General features: G+C 41.4%; 1 protein-coding gene across 2 annotated transcripts in view; it reads right to left on the bottom strand.

The window, feature by feature from the left end:
• The window catches only part of PRR5 (proline rich 5), an 87402-nt gene that overhangs the window by 64485 nt on the left and 8826 nt on the right, over positions 1 to 14091 (bottom strand). Inside the window, exon 1 of one of the 2 annotated variants that reach the window (XM_082763985.1) lies at positions 417 to 554. The exons of the other annotated variant lie outside the window; for it this stretch is intronic. The gene's annotated coding sequence lies outside the window, so the exon portion shown is untranslated. Of the gene's footprint in view, positions 1 to 416; positions 555 to 14091 lie in introns of those variants that run through there. 2 annotated transcript variants of the gene reach the window in all.

Below are 14091 nucleotides of genomic sequence, written 5' to 3'. Positions count from 1 at the left end.
GTGGGTAACACCAGAGCTTTAGCAGCACCCATGGTGGCTCTCTACTTCAAGGCTTTTTTTCCCCAAGGACACGGACTTATTTAGAGGTTTCTATCGGAGAGAAGAAATTCAAACTATTTTCAGTATTGCTTGCTCACAGATCTGATTCAGCTCTAAATAGATTCACAACTCTGAAAGTTCACTTTTTAAGCTGCACTAAAGCTAGAGAGATATAGACTAACATGTGCTGATGTTAAAAATCACTAAGTATTGCATTGTTATCACATATTTTTTGTGGCAGGAAATACAATAGGATCTGTTGGAAATACTGGAAGAGAAATGCTGACCCTAGTCTCTCCAACAAAAGCATCTCTCCAGGTGTCTGAAATTGGAAACATTTTACCATTGCAGATAGTGCTGCAGAAACATTTGCTTACCTGCTGAAAAGAGAAGAAAACAGGACTGAATAGCAGATAGTGAAGACTCTGCAGCAGGTTTCCAAGAATCACATGAAAATTCTTGACAGGTGATACAATTTGGTTAAAAAAAACCATCCCCTTGCAAAAAAGGCAGCTCTGCAAGAAAAGATGAACCAAAAGGTAGAATTGCATATATTGCCATTTGAGGATTTTCAAGTGTGCTAGTACCAAGTAAGTTGTACCAAGCTAGTACCAAGTAAATTGATAAACAATACACACACAAGTGAAACAGCTGCAATACTCAGTGCTGTTCCACATGCCATCACTGATACAACTAAACATTTTTTTCTTGTATGTTTCCCTTCCTTGCTTTTTCGTCTTTAAGAGGGAACCAACAACAGTGCTTAAGAGCTGCGCTTATCACTAAGGAGGACAAGAGTTTCCATTAGCATGAAGTCTGCAAGTACTTCTGTGTCCCAACACTAAACAGGTGGCAGAAAAAACACTTTGAAGTAAGTTCAGGGTTTGCAATGATCACCTTTGGAGAGCAGCTGTCCTATAAGACCCAGAAAAATCTTAAAAGCACCATTTAAAAATAGCAGAAATTCTTTTGTTATGGCTTCAAATAATGGTTGCAATATCATCTCGTGTGCTGAGATGGTCTTGAAGTGCCTCTCTGAGATGCCAGCTAATGCAATAAACAACCCAAAGTGGGTATCTTGCTGCAGCACAGAATTTATTCTTATGCAACTTCTAACCCCAGTACAAGCATCTCCACAGTATTATTTTTTTTTTTAATCACTGCTCAGTATATAGTGTATATATATATATACACACACAGTTTTAGTATATATATATAAAAATCTATGTATACACAGACACACAACACACACCAGTGTACATGTTCTGACTATGGCTCTTCAATGCCATGCACTTTGCATAGTCATTTGTACCAGCCCCACCACACCACTAAATCTAGCTAGGAGTAATATACAGACAGCCAAAAGACTTAGTTTAACCTGAATACAAAATGCTCTTGTTTTAGGTTTGTAGCATTTCATAGCCACTTTCTAAGGATCTAAATAACTTTACCTGTTTAAAAAAATGTATTTTAAGATTAATCTTTCATGCATTTGAGAGCACTAAATAATCACCTTATACTCCTGCCTTTTGTCTGCTCTATGAGTGTGAACTTCATTCTTTTACTACTTGTTTTAGTCAAAGGCAGAGGTGTTAGTTTAAATAACAGTGTTGTGAGAAGTCAGTGAGTTTTGACTGCAACACATTAAGGAGCACACATACACCAGCAGCTTGGTAGACAGCGTGCAGAATGGGAGACATGATCTGCAGCTTGTAGGCTACAGAGACACAAAGCGACATTTTGAATACCTAGGGGCAAGGTAAGGAACCCAGCCTTCTCAGCTACACACACACACATCTGAAAGAAGACACACGAACATATTTCAAGTGAGGCACATATAGCAAATGCTGAAACAACGTGCACTGGATATGAACACCTAAATCAACAAAAACTCCTGTGGATACACATAGGTGTCCTAATATATGAAAAACTGCTGGAAGCAAAGCAAGCTGCATGAGGGCAGAGCTTTTTTGACACAGCTGTTTTTATTAAGAGCATCTGCCAAAACTGCTAGAGTGGTCAGGACAATGGAGGTCTTGCAAAAGCCATGAACAACTCAGCTCTGCTGGAATTGGATACTATCAAAGCACATACCTAAAATAATAGGCTTTGTCATGAATTTTGTCTTTTTTTCATCCCTGCTTAAAAGACAAATTAAAGAAGATTTTTCATCTTCTCTCAGATTTAAAGGATATGAGAATTCCCACTGAGTTTGGACAGGAAGTGCAAAAACAGCTATTTGGTTCTTAAAAGATTAGATGCTTATGGGTCTGTTTTGCCTGGAGACTCTGCTTTGACATTTTAGTGCGTGCAGATAAAAAATATTCTCCCTTCTGGTAACCTGTGATAACTTGATTAGCTGGGATAATAAACCAACATCATAACGCTATTTTTTCGGGATGGTACATGTGTGTTATATCAGAACAAAATTCCATTGCCTTTTTTTAAATTTTATTTGACCTAACTTTGATGATTAAAGCTCAGTTATTCCTTCAATGTATGGAGCATACATTAAAAAAAAAAACAAAAACAAACAAAAAAAAAAACACAACTTGTGAATTATGTTTATCTTGCTTTCATCTAATATCCTGTACATCTCAAACTATTTATAGGTTGAGGGGAAAGGCAAAGAGAGAATGCATTAAAAAAAGCAATACATATGAGGTTGTACAAAAGTTGTAGGAGCTTGTAATTAATTAAGCGTATTCTTTGCACCAGCTGAGCAATCAGTATGTTATGTTGGCAGGTAGAGCCAATCAAGAATTCAAAAAGCTTTTTGTTAGCAAGGGTTGAGAACATGACTGAAAGCAGAAGCAGTATTTTAGAACTATTACAGTTTTCACAGGCACAGCACTACTTACTGATCCCTCCACCTTGCTCTAGAGAAAGCAGCAATAAAAATCCCAACCCAAAATACTTTGGCAGACACAGCCACAATGTTATAATATTTTTAGGGCCCAAGACCTCCAGACCAGCATTGATTAAAACACGAGTCCAGAGGTGTTGGGAACCCAAATCTCCCACAAATCCAGCTGCAGCCCTCCTGCTCTGAGCAAGAGGGCAGTCCAATTTCCAGGTATGCTCTGTACCTGATGCAGAGGAGGAAAACATATGCATGCTAGTGGAGTTCGAAATGCTTCTTCCGGCAGAGAGGGTAGTTGCCGAAATACTCACTATTCAAAATTGTATTGTAAAACACAGGATCATGGCTCAGAAGTGCAGTATAAGCAATGTATTAATGTAACTACCCTCCTTTTCTAAATGACTAGCTTATTCGTGAGTGTGGGTGAAACTCACTGTTTTCATACAGCAGGAACTTGGGAATGTCAGCTCCTACTCAGGACTGAAAACAGAGCTGCTGTAAATCCGTATGTCAGTTGAACTAACACAGTTGCCCACTGACACCTACTGCTTAGCCAGATGTGGCCAGAAGAATCAGTCACACAGGCTAATTTGTGCTATTACTGTGCATGTCTTTCCAGTCAGCCTGGAGTGCCCGGCAAATAAGCTCCATCTTCAGTGACTGCAGTCAACAAAGATGCGAGCCAAGAATGCTAGACAGAAACAGTGATTGTAACTAAACTACAGTCAGCCTGACATGATCGAGGTCTGCTTTGTCAAAGCCCACAGAAGCAATGTTATAGACCTTCTACCAGACCACATTAATTTGAGGCCAAAATGACCAATAGGAACATCAGTGGCTGGAAATTGTGAAGGCTGGGTTTCATGGCTTTGCAAGCTCAGCTAAATCAACCAGAAGCACGTGAAGAAGTACATGGAAGAATGAATCAACAATGCATCAATATTAAAAACACCATCTGTATGCTCCGTGTTACACCCCGAATTACAGACCTGTAGATTTTCCTTGGTGACTAAGCCTCATTTCAGTCTATGAAGGGAGTGGCTTTTTGTGCTCATGGCCTTCCCCTCCTAGGTCATTTAACAAACCAGCATACAACTGTTCCCAGCAATCAAAACCACATGGTTCAGAATAAGCTATAGCTGGCTTCCCCAGTTGCCCTCATTCATTCATTTTTTTTGAGACTTACGGAAGATTTGAAGGTATAAGATGATGTATGCATGTGTTTAATTTTGCCAAAGATAAAAGATGTCTATTTCCTCTGGGCTACACTTTAATGATCTTAGTTTTTTTTTTTTTTGTTTTTGTTTTTTGTTTTTGTTGTTGTTTTTTTTAAAGTGTCACTTTAATTGAAACTCAAACCATAAATTCAAATTATAATAGGAGGATGAATTCTCATGAATTCCTAGCTGCATAAATCAATCGGAAAAGTCCTGTTGCCTTTCCCTGGGGCAACACTGTACCTCAGACAAATAACATGATTGTTCTTAATGCTGACTTCTTCTAGGTTATTTTTTTGCTGACAATTTGTTGACATTCCACATACCTCTGAGTTTTTCTGCTGCAGTAGTGACACTTAATCTGCCAAGAATAACAAAACTTTAACAGGATCAGCTTAGTCCAAAAGCACCAAAAGATCTCCTCACTTATCTTTGATTATGACTTCCTCCATCCTCAAAGCTTCTATTTATACCTCTCTCATCCTTTATTTTCCATACACAGAGTCTTAATTACAAAGACTAGCTGATTACATGGACCAAACTGCTGCTTTCACAGGGCTCTGCCTGTTATGAATGGTACTACTGGAACTGGAAAAGAACCAGATTCTGCTGGAAATTAGTTATGCAGCAAGTCCTATGATTTGATACTCAATAATGCTTCATTCGCATTCACTTAAGGGAAAACATTTCACAAGCAAAGATGCAAATTCAGCTTCAACACTGCCAATGTTTTCATACTGTGAGCAGGCTGAGAATTGCATCGTGGAAGTAAAACAGTATAAGATTTTTCAAGGGCTGACTGCCACATGGCAAAATAAATAAAGTAACCAACAGCAGTGCTCCCTGAGTTCTTAAATGTGTATGGAGACTGTGATTTTTAAATCTTTCTGCACTGCTCTGGCTCTGCTTTTAATTAAAATTATAGTAAAATATTCAACAAATGTCAGCAGGAAAAGAGTGGAAAATCCTATCCATAATATGCATAATTTCAGCTATATTCAGGTTTGATACATCAGTAACTGGGTTTATACCAGCAGCCCATTTATCGATTTGCCATTGAAGTCAACGTCCCACTGTGATTTCAATGAAACACTAAAGCCTTATGTAGCCCTGGGAGAGGAGCTCTTAGGTGGGTGAGTGGAGCCCAACTGAACACTACAAGCTCCCTTTGAGTTTTCCATGAGCTGTTCCAGGACGATACAGAAAGGTCTCTCCTCTGCTTCTGTTAAAGCACTCAAACTCATGAATTTTTGACACAGCATTTGAATGGTTTTACTGGAAAGTGATGCAGCTGAGCGTAAGCAAGAGGGCACTTGGGAAGAATTTCACTTGGGCACCTGCTGGGTCTCCTTTGCCTGAAGTGACTGAGACAGCAATCTCACTGACAGGGATTGTCAACTGATTTACTCTTGTAATTGAAAACTGAGCAAATTCAGACAGGGTTTTGCACAGCAGTTTGGCTTTCTCTCTCCTGCAACATTTCTCCAACAAATGAGGCTTTCCGCTTCAGCTATCTCTCTTTTTTAATAAATGGCAAACCATTCCTCATTCACCTCCATCCTCATTCCCAAAGACTGGTTTGTGGTGGAAAAACAAAAGGGAACATTTCCATTTCTCCTCCTATTTATAAGCCATTCCTGCCCACAGCCCTCCTTGCCCTGGCACCCCTGCAAGCCCCATGCTCAGCCTCCCTTTGCAGAGGTGCCAGCCCACATTTAACGCAGCTGCTTCTGAAGCACACGCAAGAAACATCCGCAGTGAACAACAGTTCCCTATAAAGAAAAACAGCAGCCCTCTATGGAGGGATTAAGAGACTGATGGATCTTGGGCATCTGACACGCATGACCAGATTAGAGAAACAAATCACTGTCTTCATGTCCAGCCCATCACTCCTGGCATGGCCAGCAGTAACCAAGGCTTGGAAGAAGCAAAAGGAGAGGCAGAGGGAGGCATCTGACAGCAGAATGGAGCCAAAAGTGATTTCCAGTGCAACACAAATACTGAATCTGCATGGAAAAAAGAATGACAAGAGCATGTCCTGCAGCCACCTCTGACAACTTTATTTCTCTCTTTTCACAAATCTGTATACTCTACTGAACATGCTTTAATGACAACCAACATTAACATGAACTCCCCCATTCAAACCACCAGGCTTCTGGTTCAACACCTTTTTGGATTGGACAAAAGGCATGTGAAACATTGAAGTTATTCATTTCCAGGCTCACCATGACCACAGGGAAAAAAAGAGTCATATCCTTGCATGGATAGTGCCCCACAATCATGTATCTTGAAAGCTGAAGTTATTGCCACTCACATTTAATAATGCATGAGAAAAGGAAAAACAAACCTTCAAGAGAACAACAAACAGGCAGTTCATACTACACTCATTAAAAAGCTTTTACAAGTCTACAAAGAGAAATTACAACACTACCAGCACTTCCGTCCCTTCCCTTGCTCTACCAAAGCAAAGCTGACAGCAGGGATGTGTGGCACTGTATCTGTTCCTGTGCAAAACCCCACTGTTTCAGGTCTGCTGCCAAGGAAGGTGAGGTTTTGGTGAAGCTGCCAGATGTAATTCAGAGATGCTTTCTGCTCCACCAGCCTCGTGCATTTTGAAAATAGTTAGCAAATAGCTGGAAGCAGTGACTTCTTAAATTTACTCTGATGTTTCTACTACAGAATCAGAATAGGCTCCTAACTATGCACAGGAAGTAGTGTTTAACTTTTTGCTTAGTCAAAAGCTTCATCAGCAAATCCAGTCACAGGAGAATACAGCTCCACAGCCTGCACCTACTGTCATTCCCAAAACACGCAGTACTACCTGGACCCCTGAAAAGCCTTTGAGAAGAAGAAAGTGATATAAAAAGTTTTTGACTCATCTCTAGTGAGGACCATATGCCCAGATAGCAGAGTATGAAATAGTGTTGGGAGAAGGCAAACGGGATCTCTAATGGCTCTATCCTTCCTCCATCGCTGAAGCTAGCCAGAAGCTAGGTATGGCGCAGCAATAGGTATGCTGCTAGGTATGGATGAAGAATGGAGGGAAGGTTTCTGCAGGAAATGAAATGACTTCAAAAAGAAGAGGTAAATACAAGTAGCAGCAGTTACAGGACTATCACACACACACACACAAAAAAAAAAAAAAAAAAAGAAAAAGGATTCGACTCAGATATAATTCTGTGCTTCTGCCATCAATAACTTAAAGCCTTACAGCACAAACATTAAGGAGCTGTAATGTCCTCCCATCGTCAAGTCTCTGCACAGTTAAGGAAAAGGAGCACAGAGCCTGTAGATATTCTGTATTTTGGGATGACTACAGAACAGAGCTATTCTTGGGGATTAACAACTGCCTGAATGGCCCTCAGGCTCAGGAAGGGACACTTGCCAGTGACTATTTTCTGGAAAATCTCAATGATCATTAGTAACATCACGAGAAGAAAACCAAAAATTGTGCTGTGATTATTATTCTTTTTTAAAATACAAATTCCTATTGCTGTCAACAGATACTGGATTGGGAGCCAGGTTATTTTGAGACCCCTGAAGAGTCTGTGGCTCCAGAAAAGAGAGGTGGGCTTTATTTTTTATTTAGTATTTCTTTAGTTTCTTTTTTATTATTATTATTATTTAGTTAGTTTTTTTTTTTTTTTTTTTAAGTATTTTTTTAGTTCCTAGTGTTTGCTACCTTGAAGGCCATGTCTGCTTGTTTTCCCAGTCTCCACAGCAATAGATGCAAAATACATCTTCTTCACAAATAAAAGGAGGGTTTCTTCTACATGCCCAGGAGCTGGGACTGTCCAAAACTGTGCAGCCCCACACGGCAGATGGAGGCCTGGAGCTAATGAAGCATTTAAGCACATGCTTAACTAGTTTTGGGGACAGAAGTTGTCTCATTGTGGGTACGACTGGCTATTCCCCTGTGCTTTTAGATAACCCCTTGATGCCCCAAAATTGATCATGGTGTACTCAGAAATACAGGACTTGATTAAGAAAAAGCATGTGTACTGAATTATTTTTGGCTCCCAAATTCTGGGCAAATCCTGAATGCAGTGAAAGGAGAAAAGATGGAAGGGAGGCAGAGGTTATTGAAAGTTTCAGAGCAGCTAGAGGCTCTTCCTCCAGACACAGTTTATTCTGGCCCTGCTATTTATCAGTAATAATCTTCAGAGCCTTGGGTTTACTACACAACTCATTTGTCTGTCTCCACTGGGTGGGGAGAGCACAAACTGTCAGCAGCAGAGCAGATGCGCAACTTCAAGCACACAGATGGCGAGGGCGCAGCTCAAATCTTTCCCCTCCTGCTTTCCATCCTGTAATTTTCTTCCCCTTTCAGTGGGGTGAAGGCAGAGCTGCCTGGATCTCAACGCGCTCAAAGAGCAAATGAGACTTGCCTTATAACGACTTCCTGATTCTCTGTGCGAGCAATCTGTCCTCACCCAGACAGATGGTAACTGCTGCTGCACAGCTGCTCTGGCATGGGTAAGGCTGGTGGATGAGTGGCAGGCAGGTGTGATGCTCTTTTGGCTCACCAACCCCACAAAAATCCAGGAAGAAAACCCAGCCTGTCAGCTAAGGAAAGCACAATCTGGAAGCCATTCCTACAGAACAGGTGGTGGTTTATCAAGACAAATTCAATGCATGCTTGTTCATTAAGGCTTAGCCTATAGCAGTCAACACTGGGCAGCCATCAGATGGCCAAGGGAGGCTGCAGCATTCTTGCTGGCACTACCTGTGAGGTATCTCCTCTCTAAGGAGTTCTCACCAGACCTCTTATTTTCTATTAACTTCGAGTGTATGTACAGATAAATGCATAGTTTATACATACTTTTGAACTGCCTATTTTCATATACTTACATAAAGCCTAATACAATGTAGTCCTGCTCATAAATTGCTTAGGCACTATCACCACCAAGTAACTGCAACAACAGCCATATTACTAACTCTCCCTCCTGTCACCCCATAGCCAGGATACTACAATGTCACTTTGTCAACCACCACGGCACTGTCTTGTCTGCCACTGTTGTGAACAAATGAATGTAACAGCCTCAAGATGGTCTTGAGTGCTGAACTGGTGTCAACTGGACTGAAACGAAACATTCATATTATAAAAACATGAAGAGAAAAAAAAAAGAAAAAAAGAACCTTGATTCACCAATAAATAGAATAAAATAAGAATTCTTCCACATTCTTCTCCTCTCCATAAAAGCCATGAGCTATCCCAACTACCCAACTGTTTCCCAAAATGGCTAAAGCTTTTCACAACTTTAAAATGGGGAACAAGAAAGACACCTTCACCCAGATTTATATACATATTTTTAAATTAAATAAATCTGTAATTTTCCACATGTTCCTGAGAGACTCGATCCTTGATTGTCATGTTGCATTCCTACCATAATTTCCATGACTGTTGAGATTTTTACACATGAATGGATGGATGAGATTGTTTCCAAAGAAAGAGGTACTTTCTACCTGCACAGAGCTCTGTGAGCATTGGGAACACATACCAAAACACGGGGTAAAAAACCTGTACTAAATGAAGCCTCCAAGTATTAGCCTCTCACCAAGAGGAGAGAAAAAGAGATGCTAGAAAAACAAACTTTAGGCATTTCAAAGATGAATATTTTGCCAACACATTTATCAGGTTCACAGCAACACTCCAGTTCAGCCCAAACACAGTTGCGGCGCCGGTGTGAAATGGATTTACTGGAAAACATCCAAGCTTCTGCTACAACACCGTCACATTGTGCAAGCATAACCTCTGGCGGATGCAGGTGGAAGGGCAAAGAAGTCACCAGCTGCAGCAATCCTCATGCCCAGGGCAGAGGGAAGAGCACCCACACCAGTACTGTGGCAGCCATCCTCACTTCAGCAGCTTCCCTGGTTCTTCTGATTTTGCCTGAGGTGGTTAGGGAAGGCCCACATCGTCTGTTGGGCAGAACAGATACATCTGAGACTAACTCCTGGCAGCGGACACTATCAAATGGGTGAAGAAAAGGGGGCCTCTCAAAATTGTAACTGGTGTCAGTAGGCAGCAATATGGGTGACAGCGCAGCATCTCTACTGTGCCTAATTTGAGTCATCCAGCAGAAGCCTCCTTGCACCAGCTGAGAATTTCATCAAGGACAAAAACCTACACGCTTGAAAGTGATGCTGAGTGCTTACACCTTTCCACAACCCTTTCGTAAGCAGGAAACAACCCCATGTAAGTAGCAGAAGTCCCTTAATCCTGAAGAAATGCTTCTGCAGCAAAAGGTGACACAGCTTGACACCCATGTCAGTTGGTTATTCTCTAGATTCCACAAAAATAAGGGAAACGCTGGAGACCCAGAATCACAATCAGTTGAACAGCAATGCAATTCAGATTCAGGTCCCACAGCGCAACCCAACCATAAGATCTTAAAGCACATGAAACCAAACTTTGAGAGATCTTATGAAAACCCAGCATTACTATAGCAGAAGTTAGGTGATAACCAAAGAAAAGTAAGTCTGGATATCAGGCATACTGGAGCTTGTCAAAAACTGTGTTGGTGGTCAATGTTAGCGGGTAAGTGCTATAATGATGAATCTAAGCAGTCTTTTTTCTCGCTGCTCTGCATTTTATGGAGATATAATCATCTGCCTAGTGTTTATCACAAAGGGAGAGATTTTTGCTAGGGTCACAGTATTTACACTGGAGCATCAGTTATTCCACCTGTGTAACAAAGAGAAAAAAGCCAAAAAAATGTGAATCAGAAGGGAGCTCCTGAACAGTGACAGCCAGCGTTGGCAGCAGTTACCTTCGCCAAGCAATGAAGAGGCACGTTTGCCAGGGAGGATCGGCGATCTGAAGCTCCCCTCAGCTGCAGTCACTAACCTTTACCAGCACCATTGCTCAATCTCTGCTGAATTAGCAGCAAGAGCACTGCTCTACTTTTTCACAGAGAACAATGCTGGAAAGCTGCCAGGGGTTAATGAGCAACGAGAATGATGGGGAAAAACTCCAAAGAACGTAAACCCCAAACCTGAAAGCTGTTCAAGAGACTGTACGAACCTAAGTGTCCCTTTTCAGACCTTGTTCGGGGGAAAACAAAAACAAAAACAAAAACCTCTGAGCATCAAGGGCAATTGCATCTCAATAAAAATTAACTACTAGTTAAGCATTTTTTCCTCCAAGTTTTATCAAGCAGGCTCCTAAGCATCTACAAAACAGTCTAAAAGTAGTTGTATTTAAGAATTTTGAATCATCATTATTTTGCATTATTCTTAAATTGTGGAGCCCCAGTTATGAATCAAAAGCTCACTGAGTTGGGTGTTGTGGAAAGGCAGCATAAAAAGGCGAAACCAGAAGCATATGTTCTCTCAGGATATATTCTAGGCACAACCACTCATGGGTAACTAAAGAGCAGCAAAAAGAGTTTCCACACAATCTCATAGCAGCAAGCCAGACAACTCAGAAGCAAAAAGGAAAAATCCTCCCTATTTCCCGTCATTTTCAAATGATGAGGGAGAAGAAAGGCTTTTGCCAGATGCCACAAAAGACCAGTGTATCCCATTTGTTTCACACTGAGTCAGCCTCACACTCTGTATGCTGAATACCTCACCAAGACAACGGCAGCGCAGCCCCATAAAGAAGGGCAGCCCAGGTCGGCGCTGCTCCATTCCCCATGGGGAATAAATGCAGCACATTCACCCCTTAGCACTCTATTTAAAGACAACTTAAAAATGACTGCCCTGCCTGCAAATTAACTCTGAAACCCAGCAAGTTGAAAGTCTACAACTATTATTATATTGCTGCTATAAAATCCTGTTTTTATATATATATATATATATATATGCACACACACACACCCCCCAAGAATGTCCCAGTTTTTCTGGAATATTCCTGGGATGACGTTTGATGGCTCTAATCACTTAATTAAAGGGCAAGGGAAAAAAATACCTTCTCTCTAAAATGTTAGAGTTGACACTATAACGATGCTCAAGAAAGTGAAGAAATGCACAAGCAAAAATAGCCCTCTAAGGTGAAAAAGAAAATTAAAGACAAGGGAATGCTCCCCCCTACAGCTCCCCCCAAATCCATAATTTTTAATGACTGCCTGCAGCAATCTGCAGGCAGGGCTTTAAGAGATGAAACGATCTGCTGCCTAAAATAAGGCAGTGGGATTTGGCCAGATGTCTGCAAGTTTTGCTGAAGAAAGAAATTCAGAAGTCCTTCTTGCCTTGCCTGATTTACTGTGGTCACAGAGATTTGCAGGTTGGACAGGATCTGACTTTCTATTACAAAAAAAAATAATAAAATGAAACACTGAAAGCAGGGCATAAGCCCTTTTACTCTTCTTTCACAGGAATTTCTAAGTCTTGAAAATCTGGGTCAGGATTGCTTATACATATTTGTTCTGCATTTTTTACCAAATTTGACTTTCACCTTGGGAAAAGATCTCCTAAAAAAGGAGGAGGCCAGAGGTTTGAGGAGAACCCCGAATCGCCCGGTACAATGTGAGATGAACGCAGGTACCTTCACGTTCACAGAAAACACAAAATCAAATGTGATGGCAGAGGGCACTGCCTCACTGGAGGGAGAACTGGGAGCTAATTTCCCTTCTGTGCTGTCCCTGCCACTGTCCCCCGTACCAAAGCCTTGCTGGGAGGAGGCACAAGGTTGCAGCTGTATCGAGCAATGCTGTGCCAAACGAGCATCTTCCACCTGGGCACCAGAAAGGGCACTGAGGTGCAGCAGGGCTGCTGAATCTTTATCCTCCCCCAAAGCTATTCCATGCACAAAGGCTGCAGGAAATATTTCTCTTACATTTCTTCAAGTTTGCCACATTTGCTCTTCCACTTAGTAGAAAATGCCCCCTACGTGGCACAGCATCCTAATGTGCCAAGTCTCATCTTTTATGCTGTTGCACAGTTCCATTCAGTAAAATCAGCCACGGATAAACATATCTCCTGAGACTCACACGTTTACCGTGGTAATTTACAGCTCTTAAATAGAAGAAATGGAAAAATTATTGGAGAGGGTAGAGAAGAATGGATGGGAAATAGGACAGTATTTGACTTCAATAGTACTCGACTATCAGTGCTGCAGGTATGAGCTACAGCATGAGACGGTGTTTGCATGGAAATGCCCCCAAGAAAAAGGCACACAGTGCTTCCTATGGACACTATTTATACCTGAAAAGCAGTGTGAAATATATCAGTACTTTTAGCTACTGTAATACATGGGCGTTACTCATCTCCTCAGCACTTGTTCAGACAGATTCTCCACTTAGGTTTCTGACTCGAGTGCTTTCAGACTTCATCCACCCCCATAGAACAACAGCACAAGTCCTGGCTCATCACACCCTGCTCAGTAGCTACAGAGGAAGCCACCAGCACCGAGACTTGCTTGCAGCAGCACAGGACCCACCATTCACAGACACTGCCTGCCAGCACCCAAAGCACCACAATCCATTTGGATTCCTTTTCTGCAGTAAAGTCATCCGTTAGTGACTAGACCAAGTGCTGGTCAGAGAGGAGCCTGCAATGCCAGCATGCTTAAGGTAATTTACTTTGATTCCATGGTAGGAAGATAGGGTCTATGCTGTAGAATCAGCAAAGCAATGAGGTGTTTTTAAAGCATAAGCAAAGTGATTCTCCCTTAAATAACTTTAAATGTCCCCTGTGACTTTGGCCACCCTGGCACCATCCAGACCTTTATTCTAGCACACTACACGCTATTCCTCAGAGGTCACAACTGTCTTCAAATTCCACTAAATCAACTGTTATTTCCTGTTCTTTAATCTACCAGATTAATAAATCTGCTCCATTATTGCCTCATTTGCAGAGGCAGGCAGGATACTGTGCAGCACAGCAGATGCAGGAGATTTTATTACAAACAAAAATAAAAAAGAGGGAAGGAGGGGAACCTAAGAAAATTATTTCGATTTGCTTATATCTGGGATCTCTGAACATGTACACAGAGATGTTAGAGCCAGCCAAAAGAGCACCAATAGT

The sequence above is a fragment of the Aythya marila genome, assembly GCF_965140915.1.
Source record: "Aythya marila genome assembly, chromosome: 1".
Classification (NCBI taxonomy): domain Eukaryota; kingdom Metazoa; phylum Chordata; class Aves; order Anseriformes; family Anatidae; genus Aythya; species Aythya marila.
The sequence above is the reverse complement of the archived record's forward strand: the minus strand, read 5'-3'. Positions and strand labels throughout refer to the sequence as shown.